This window comes from Marmota flaviventris, chromosome X, assembly GCF_047511675.1.
Source record: "Marmota flaviventris isolate mMarFla1 chromosome X, mMarFla1.hap1, whole genome shotgun sequence".
Lineage (NCBI taxonomy): Eukaryota > Metazoa > Chordata > Mammalia > Rodentia > Sciuridae > Marmota > Marmota flaviventris.
The window spans coordinates 43,410,779-43,420,472 of NC_092518.1; the positions used below are offsets into that span (position 1 = coordinate 43,410,779).

General features: G+C 41.6%; 1 pseudogene; it reads right to left on the bottom strand.

The window, feature by feature from the left end:
• Window positions 1-953: 953 nt before the first annotated feature.
• On the bottom strand, window positions 954-9,333 carry LOC114105729 (ribosome biogenesis protein NSA2 homolog; annotated as a pseudogene).
• Between the last annotated feature and the right edge of the window lie 361 nt (window positions 9,334-9,694).

Here is a 9,694-nt window from a genome sequence, read left to right on the forward strand (position 1 = left end):
TTAATACACATTGATTGATTTTAGTTTGTTGAGGTATTATTGCATTTCAGGAATAATTTCTCCTTGGTCATGGTGTATGATCCTTTTAGTGTGTTGCCGATTTCTGTTGCTAGTGGGTTTATTTTGTTTGTTTGGTTGGTTATTGTTTTTTTTTTAGAACATTTGCATCAATATTTGTATCTGTAGTTTTCTTGTAATGTCTCTGACAAACCCTAGAAAGGTATAATTAAGCACAAATGCTGACACCATAAAAAGAGTTTGCAGATGTTTCCCCCTTTTCAATTTTTTGGAAAAGTTTAACAAGGACATGGGCTAATTCTTTAAATGTTTGGTAGAAGTTGCTGTGATACCATTGGATCCTGGGCTTTTCTTTATTGGGAGGTTTTTGATTAATGATTCAATCTCCTTCTTAGTTATAGATCTCTTCATGATTCAGTTTTAATAGGTTGTATGTTCCTAGGAATTTATCCATATCTTCTAGATTATCCAATTTGTGCATAATTGTTCATAACAGTCTCTTTTTTGCTGAATATCCACTCTTTAACCAGATATTGATATTTGAAGGTTTGCTTTTTCAGCTATTCAATCTTTTTAAAAAAATATTTATGGGTTTTTTTAGTTGTAGTTGGACACAATGCCTTTATTTATTTGTTTTTATGTGGTACTGAGGATTGAACCCAGGGCCTCGCATGTGCTAGACGAGCACTCTACCACAGAGCCACAACCCCAGCCCTATTCAATCTTACTAATATTTAAGCCCTCAGCAGACCCCCAAATAAAGAATTATTTGTAAAACTGGGTCATTTTAATGTTTTTTTTACAATTTAATAAATAGTTCTCTTGATGATTGCAGATATCTAAGGCTGTTTGATAGTGTTCAGAAACATCACAGTAATGGTAGTTTGCCTAACTGATTGTAATCTTCAATAATTATAAGGAATATGAAACTGCTGTCAAACCAGTAAGACCATATTTATGTATGCATTAGTTTCAGGATTGTTGGCAACCGGGGCATATTTCCCCCAAATAACTTTGCTTTCTTGTGTTACAAGCCTGGACTCACTCATGTTCATTTCAATGACAATACGTTTAATAATAATATCCAAAGTTGTGTATAGTGAGGATGAGAAATTCTTTTTCACACCAAGTACTTGCAGGCAAAATACGGCTTTCAGTTCAGGATGTGTTCCCTGGCCCTTTTGGAAACATAATCCCATCTGATTAATGAATCTTTCATATTTAGGTGGTTTTCTCCTAAAGTCATCTCCAACAAAGTAGACTTTAGTAACCATCCTCTTCCATGCCTTCCTTTTTCTCTTTCCTTTTTTGAATAACTTTAAAAAAAATTTGTTATTGTTGTAGATGGAAATAATATTCTTATTTTATTTGTTTGTATTTATTTGGTGCTGCTGAGGATCAAATCCAGTGCTTCACACATGCTAGGCAAGCACTCTACCACTAAGCTACAGCCCCGGCCCTTCAATCACTTTTAATACTTCTCTTTCTCCCTGCACATGAACTTTGGGCAGAGTGACTTCCCATTTGCCTACCTTCCCTTGTTGTTTTTGTTTAATCATGTTGAATTGCTCTTTGGCTTGGGACTCACCCTTTCTGCCTAGCAGATAAACAGTTACTGCTGCTGCACAATCTTTCATTGATCTTTTATTTGGTGTTTCTCTTTTTGTGTATCTTGATAGTCTTTCTCATTTATTTTTTTTGATAGTTAACCACATTGATTTTATTTTTTTATTGTTGTTCAAAACATTACATAGTTCTTGATATATCATATTTCACACTTTGCTTCAAGTGGGTTATGAACTCCCATTTTTAGCCCATATACAGATTTCAGAATCACATCAATTACACATCCATTGATTTACATATTGCCATACTAGTGTCTGTTGTGTTCTGCTACCTTTCCTATCCTCTACTATCCCCCCTCCCCTCCCCTCCCCTCCCCTCTTCTCTCTCTACCCCCTCTACTGTCATTCATTTCTCCCTCTTGTATTATTTTTCCCTTTCCCCTCATTTCCTCTTGTATGTTCTATTGTATAACCCTGAGGGTCTCCTCCCATTTCCATGCAATTTCCCTTTTCTCTCCCTTTCCCTCCCACCTCTCATCTCTGTTTAATGTTAATCTTCTTCTCATGCTCTTCGTCCCTACTCTGTTCTTAGTTACTCTCCTTATATCAAAGAAGACATTTGGCATTTGTTTTTTAGGGATTGGCTAGCTTCACTTAGCATAATCTGCTCTAATGCCATCCATTTCCCTGCAAATTCTATGATTTTGTCATTTTTTAATGCAGAGTAATACTCCATTGTGTATAAATGCCACATTTTTTTAATCCATTCGTCTATTGAAGGGCATCTGGGTTGGTTCCACAGTCTTGCTATTGTGAATTGAGCTGCTATGAACATCGATGTAGCAGTGTCCCTGTAGCATGCTCTTTTTAGGTCTTTAGGGAATAGACCAAGAAGGGGAATAGATGGGTCAAATGGTGGCTCCATTCCCAGCTTTCCAAGAAATCTCCATACTGCTTTCCAAATTGGCTGCACCAATTTGCAGTCCCACCAGCAATGTACAAGTGTACCCTTTTCCCCACATCCTTGCCAGCACTTGTTGTTGTTTGACTTCCTAATGGCTGCCAATCTTACTGGAGTGAGATGGTATCTTAGGGTGGTTTTGATTTGCATTTCTCTGACTGCTAGAGATGGTGAGCATTTTTTCATGTACTTGTTGATTGATTGTATGTCCTCCTCTGAGAAGTGTCTGTTCAGGTCCTTGGCCCATTTGTTGATTGGGTTGTTTGTTCTCTTATTGTCCAAGTTTTGGAGTTCTTTGTATACTCTGGATATAAGGGCTCTATCTGAAGTGTGAGGAGTAAAGATTTGTTCCCAGGATGTAGGCTCCCTATTTACCTCTCTTATTGTTTCTTTAGCTGAGAAAAAACTTTTTAGTTTGAGTAAGTCCCATTTGTTGATTCTAGTTATTAACTTTTGTGCTATGGGTGTCCTATTGAGGAATTTGGAGCCCGACGCCACAGTATGTAGATCGTAGCCAACTTTTTCTTCTATCAGACGGCGTGTCTCTGATTTGATATCAAGCTCCTTGATCCATTTTGAATTAACTTTTGTGCATGGCGAGAGAAAGGGATTCAGTTTCATTCTGTTGCATATGGATTTCCAGTTTACCCAGCACCATTTGTTGAAGATGCTATCCTTCCTCCATTGCATGCTTTTAGCCCCTTTATCAAATATAAGATAGTTGTAGTTTTGTGGATTGGTTTCTGTGTCCTCTATTCTGTACCATTGGTCCACCCGCCTGTTTTGGTACCAATACCATGCTGCTTTTGTTACTATTGCTCTGTAGTATAGTTTGAAGTCTGGTATCGCTATACCGCCTGATTCACACTTCCTGCTTAGCATTGTTTTTGCTATTCTGGGTCTTTTATTTTTCCATATGAATTTCATGATTGCTTTCTCTATTTCTATAAGAAATGCCGTTGGGATTTTGATTGGCATTGCATTAAACCTATAGAGAACTTTTGGTAATATCGCCATTTTGATGATGTTAGTTCTGCCTATCCATGAACAGGGTATATTTTTCCATCTTCTAAGATCTTCTTCTATTTCTCTCTTTAGGGTTCTGTAGTTTTCATTGTATAAGTCTTTCACCTCTTTTGTTAGGTTGATTCCCAAGTATTTTATTTTTTTTGAAGATATTTTGAATGGAGTGGTTGTCCTCATTTCCATTTCAGAGGATTTGTCGCTGATATACAGGAATGCCTTTGATTTATGCATGTTGATTTTATATCCTGCCACTTTGCTGAATTCATTTATTAGCTCTAATAGTTTCTTTGTAGACCCTTTTGGGTCTGCTAGGTATAGAATCATGTCATCAGCAAATAGTGATAATTTAAGTTCTTCTTTTCCTATTTTTATGCCTTTAATTTGTTTCGTCTGTCTAATTGCTCTGGCCAGTGTTTCGAGAACTATGTTGAACAGAAGTGGTGAGAGAGGGCATCCCTGTCTTGTTCCAGATTTTAGAGGGAATGCCTTCAATTTTTCTCCATTCAGAATGATACTAGCCTGAGGCTTAGCATAGATTGCTTTTACAATATTGAGGTATGTTCCTGTTATCCCTAGTTTTTCTAGAGTTTTGAACATAAAGGGATGCTGTACTTTGTCGAATGCTTTTTCTGCATCTATCGAGATGATCATATGGTTCTTATTTTTAAGTCTATTGATGTGGTGAATAACATTTATTGATTTCCGTATATTGAACCAGCCTTGCATCCCAGGGATGAATCCTACTTGATCATGGTGCACAATTTTTTTGATATGTTTTTGTATCCGATTCGCCAGAATTTTATTGAGGATTTTTGCATCTAGGTTCATTAGAGATATTGGTCTGTAGTTTTCTTTCTTTGAAGTGTCTTTGTCTGGTTTAGGTATCAGGGTGATGTTGGCCTCGTAGAATGAATTTGGAAGTTCTCCCTCTTTTTCTATTTCCTGAAGTAGCTTGAAAAGTATTGGTATTAGTTCCTCTTTAAAGGTTTTGTAAAACTCTGCTGTATACCCATCCGGTCCTAGGCTTTTCTTAGTTGGTAGTCTTTTGATTGTTTCTTCTATTTCCTCAATTGATATTGGTCTGTTTAGGTTGTCTATATCCTCCTGACTCAATCTGGGCAGATCATATGACTTAAGAAATTTATCAATGCCTTCACTATCTTCTAATTTATTGGAGTATAAGGATTCAAAATAATTTTTGATTATCTTCTGTATTTCTGAAGTGTCTGTTGTGATATTGCCTTTTTCATCCTGTATGCTAGTAATTTGAGTTCTCTCTCTTCTTCTCTTCGCTAGCATGGCTAAGGGTCTGTCGATTTTGTTTATTTTTTCAAAGAACCAACTTTTAGTTTTGTCAATTTTTTCAATTGTTTCTTTTGTTTCGATTTTATTAATTTCAGCTCTGATTTTAATTATTTCTTGCCTTCTACTTCTTTTGCTGTTGTTTTGCTCTTCTTTTTCTAAGATTTTGAGATGAAGTATGAGATCATTTATTTGTTGGTTTTTTCTTTTTTTAAGGAATGAACTCCAAGCAATGAATTTTCCTCTTAGAACTGCTTTCAATGTGTCCCATTGTTTCCGATATGTTGTGTCTGTGTTTTCATTAATCTCTAAGAATTTTTTAATTTCCTCCTTGATGTCTTCTATAACCCATTGATCATTCAGTAACCTATTGTTCATTCTCCAAGTGATGTATGCTTTTTCCTTCCTTCTTTTATCGTTGATTTTCAGTTTCATTCCATTATGATCAGATAAGATGCATGGTATTATCTCTACTCCTTTATATTGTCTAAGAGTTGCCCTGTGACATAATATATGATCTATTTTTGAGAAGGATCCATGTGCTGCTGAGAAAAAAGTGTAACTGCTTGATGTTGGGTGGTGTATTCTATATATGTCAATTAAGTCTAGGATATTAATTGTGTTATTGAGTTCTATAGTTTCCTTATTCAACTTTTGTTTGGAAGATCTGTCCAGTGGCGAGAGAGGTGTGTTGAAGTCTCCCATGATTATGGTATGGTGGTCTACTAGACTCTTGAACTTGAGAAGAGTTTGTTTGATGAACATAGCTGCACCATTGTTTGGGGTATATATATTTATGATTGTTATGTCTTGTTGGTGTATGGTTCCCTTAAGCAGTATGTAGTGTCCCTCTTTATCCCTTTTGATTAACTTTGGCTTGAAATCTATTTTATTTGATATGAGTATGGACACTCCTGCTTGTTTATGAAGTCCATATGAGTGATATGATTTTTCCCAACCTTTCACCTTCAGCCTATGTATGTCTTTTCCTATCATATGCATCTCCTATAGGCAGCATATTGTTGGGTCTTGTTTTGTGATCCATTCTACTAGCCTGTGTCTCTTGATTGGTGAGTTTAAGCCATTAACATTTAGGGTTATTATTGAGATATGGGTTGTTCTTCCAGCCATATTTGTTTATTTATGTTACTAAACATGGTTTGTTTTCCTCTTTGATTATTTCCCCCCCCTTTACTGTCCTACCTCCCACTGTTGGTTTTCATTGTTATTTTCCATTTCCTCTTCCTGTAATGTTTTGCCAAGGATGTTTAGAAGAGATGGTTTTCTAGCTGCAAATTCTTTTAACTTTTGTTTATCATGGAAGGTTTTAATTTCATCTTCCATCCTGAAGCTTAATTTCGCTGAAAACACAATTCTTGGTTGGAACCCATTTTCTTTCAGTGTTTGAAATATGTTATTCCAGGATCTTCTAGCTTTCAGAGTCTGTGTTGAAAGATCAGCTGTTATCCTGATTGGCTTACCCCTAAATGTAATCTGCTTCCTTTCTCTTGTAGCTTTTAAAATTCTCTCCTTATTCTGTATGTTGGGCATCTTCATTATAATGTGTCTAGGTGTGGATCTCTTATGATTTTGCACATTCGGCGTCCTGTAGGCTTCTAGGATTTGGGATTCTGTCTCATTCTTCACGTCTGGGAAGTTTTCTCATATTATTTCATTGAATAGATTGCTCATTCCTTTGGTTTGGAGCTCTATACCTTCCTGTATCCCAATGACTCTTAAGTTTGGTCTCTTAATGTTATCCCATATTTCTTGGATGTTCTGCTCATGGTTTCTTAACAGTCTTGCTGAGCTGTCTATGTTCTTTTCCAGTTGAAATACTTTGTCTTCATTGTCTGATGTTCTATCTTCTAAGTGTTCTACTCTGCTGGTAGTATTCTCCATTGAGTTTTTAAGTTGGTTTATTGCTTCCTGCATTTCTAGGATTTCTGTTTGTTTGTTTTTTATAACCTCTATCTCCCTGTATAGTTGATCCTTTGCTTCCTGGATTTGTTTGTGTAATTCATTGTCAAAGTGATCTTTCATTGTCTGATTTTGCTGTCTAATGTCTTCCTTGATACTCCAGATCATCTGAAGCATGTATATCCTGAATTCTTTATCTGACATTCCATCTGCTGCAGCTGTTACCTCTTCTAAAGTTGAGTTGACCTGCGTTGCTTGTGGTCCTTTCTTTCCTTGTCTTTTCATACTGCTTGTGTTTCTTTCTGCTTGGTGAAACTGTTGTGTTTTTGAAATTTCCCCCCCGCCCTATATATTTATATTGCTCTTCTATAGTTGAAAAGTCTCCCTTGCAGGCGCAGGCGGGGGCTCTGCTCTGCCCCTCCTCCAATTGGTGTGAGGTGTCTACCACACCCGCGGACCCCTGGGCCTGATCTGCCGGTCTGTCGCAGGTCTGCCTACCTTGCAGGCGCGGGCGAAGGCTCTGCCCTGCCCCTCCTACCACGCCCGCGGACCGCTGGGCCTGATCTGCAGGTTCGTCGCCGGTCTGCCCACCCTGCGGGCACGGGTGGCAGTTCCGCTCCGCCCCCACTCCAATTGGGGTCACGTGACCACCACACAGGCGGGCCGCTTGGCCTGATCTGGGCGCGGGCGAAGGCTCTGCTCTGCCCCTACTCCAGTTGGGGTGAAGTGTGTACCACGCTGGCAGGCCGCTGGGCCTGATCCGCTGGTCTGTCGCAGGTCTGCTTACCTTGCAGGCGCGGGCGGCCGCTCTGCCCTGCCCCTCCTACCACGCCCGCAGACCGCTGGGCCTTATCTGCAGGTTGGTCGCAGGTCTGCCTACCTTGCGGGCGCGGGCGGCGGCCCCGCTCCTCCCCTCTGGCTCGATGACAAAGCGAGAGAGACTCGGGTATCTGTGACTCACCCTCCCTACCAGGAGACCAACTGTTTCCGTCGCCACTGGCACCGATGAAGTTCTCTCCTCGGCCGCTCTCCGATGACATCAGATCTCTGCCATGCTGGCATCCCCTGCGAACAGCGGCATCTCATTCCCTCCGCCGGGCGACCAAAGCAACGGGTGAGTCCCGACCGGCCCCCACAGGCCCCGTCTCAGTCCTGCTGCCACTGCCCACGAAGGCTCGGTTGGCATCCACCTCCACAGTACTCAGCAGGACCCGGACCGAGAAGCAGTCTCCGGGGGCTCCTCATCCCTGGGCCAGCGCAGTTCCAGTAGCCGGAGCTCGGCCTCTCCGTGCTCGGTGTATGCTCTGATAAGAGCAGGCTCCAAGAAGCAGTTTCCACGGGTTATTTAGCAATGAGCCTGAGTAATTTGTCTGCTAGCCGCAGGCGAATAGCAGCCTGAAAATACCTGTTCTATGGCTGAATCCCATTTTCTTCTCTTCCAGTAGGCGGAGCTGTGCCCTCCGAGCCGAGCTTCTGCCCTCTATGTGCTGACAGAAATCCCTGTAAGGCGGCTCCTGGGAGTCTCTCAATCCTGTTAGTCCAGAGCCCTTTCACTTATCCGGCCCCTCCCCCTGTTCCTCCTGCCAGCCAGCCAGCCAGGTCCTGTTCACCGGAGGCGGTTCCCCAAGGATCTGATTACACTTGCAGCCCCACCTCGTGTCCTATATCCCGAACGATGAACACCCTCTCTGTCATTCATCTAAGCCCCAGTGCTGTGGTGGGGTGATCTGGGAACCAACAGTTTAATTTTTCCGGACCCCTTTGGTGGGCACGCCCCCAGAAACTGGCGGCTAAGATCTTGGGTGTCACTGCTGGTGTTAAGGGGAGGTGGTGATCGGGAATCCCCTCTGCTTCCCTACAGACACGCCCCCGGAGAGATTCCCGAGGTTTCCAGGCTGCTTGTATCTGGAGGGGGTGGGAGTCACACACCTGCTAACGTGGATTCCGCTGGGAAGGAATTCCGTCGGCAGAACTCCGGTGATGTCACCTCTCTGCTATGGCGGGCCCCAGGCTCCTTGCCGGAGTGTCTGAAGGGAGGGGTGGGACTGGTCTGTCTCTGGTTGGTTTCAGCTCCCGGTTCGCTATTTCATGAAGGCTTGGCGAGAGACCTCTTCCTAGAGTCCCTGCACCGCTCCTGCTGCGCTGCGCCTCGGAGGCTATCCGCCCAGACGCGGGGGGCCACGTGCAGGCAGCCGACAGTCGCTGAGTCGCGCGGGCAGCGGCTGGCGGGTCTGGACCTCGGCGCTGCGTGGCGGAGATTCACTCGTCTGGGGCAAACTGTCACCTCCAAAAATCCTACCAATTCCCGGCCGGTCTCTCTTTAGTGGAATTTTGCTAGGAGTTTCTCAGCAGGTCGAATCTAAGCGTATCCATGCGTCTCTCTGACCCTGTTATTGAGGAGGTACTGAAAGCGCTGCCTCCCCACTCGCCGCCATGTTGGATCCCCCTAGTCTTTCTCATTTATAATTTCTCAGCTTGGCACTGTTTATGGTAGAGCTTAGCCTTCAGGATTTTTTTTCTTTTTTGGCTTTCTTTGAACATTCAAAAGCTTCTCTTTCCTTCCTTTTTCTCATGGTAATCCACATGGTATCCATAGCTTTTAAGATATCATTCAATACATTAATTTTACCAACAACTGAGAACAAGAAAGCCATAGTAGTCTCTTATATGCCTTTTTGTTTCTGTAGCATCGGTTGTAATATCTCCTTTCACTTCTTTTAGTTATTTGAATCTTCTCATCTTCTTTTGTAAATTTCGATGTTTTTCAAATTTGTTGTTCTTTTTAAAAGAACCCACTATAGTTTTGTTGTTTAACATTATTGCTGTAATATTTTTGGGGGGGGGGTATCCAGTGATTTTACTATAATCTTAATTATTCTCTTCCTCCTGCCAACTTTGAATT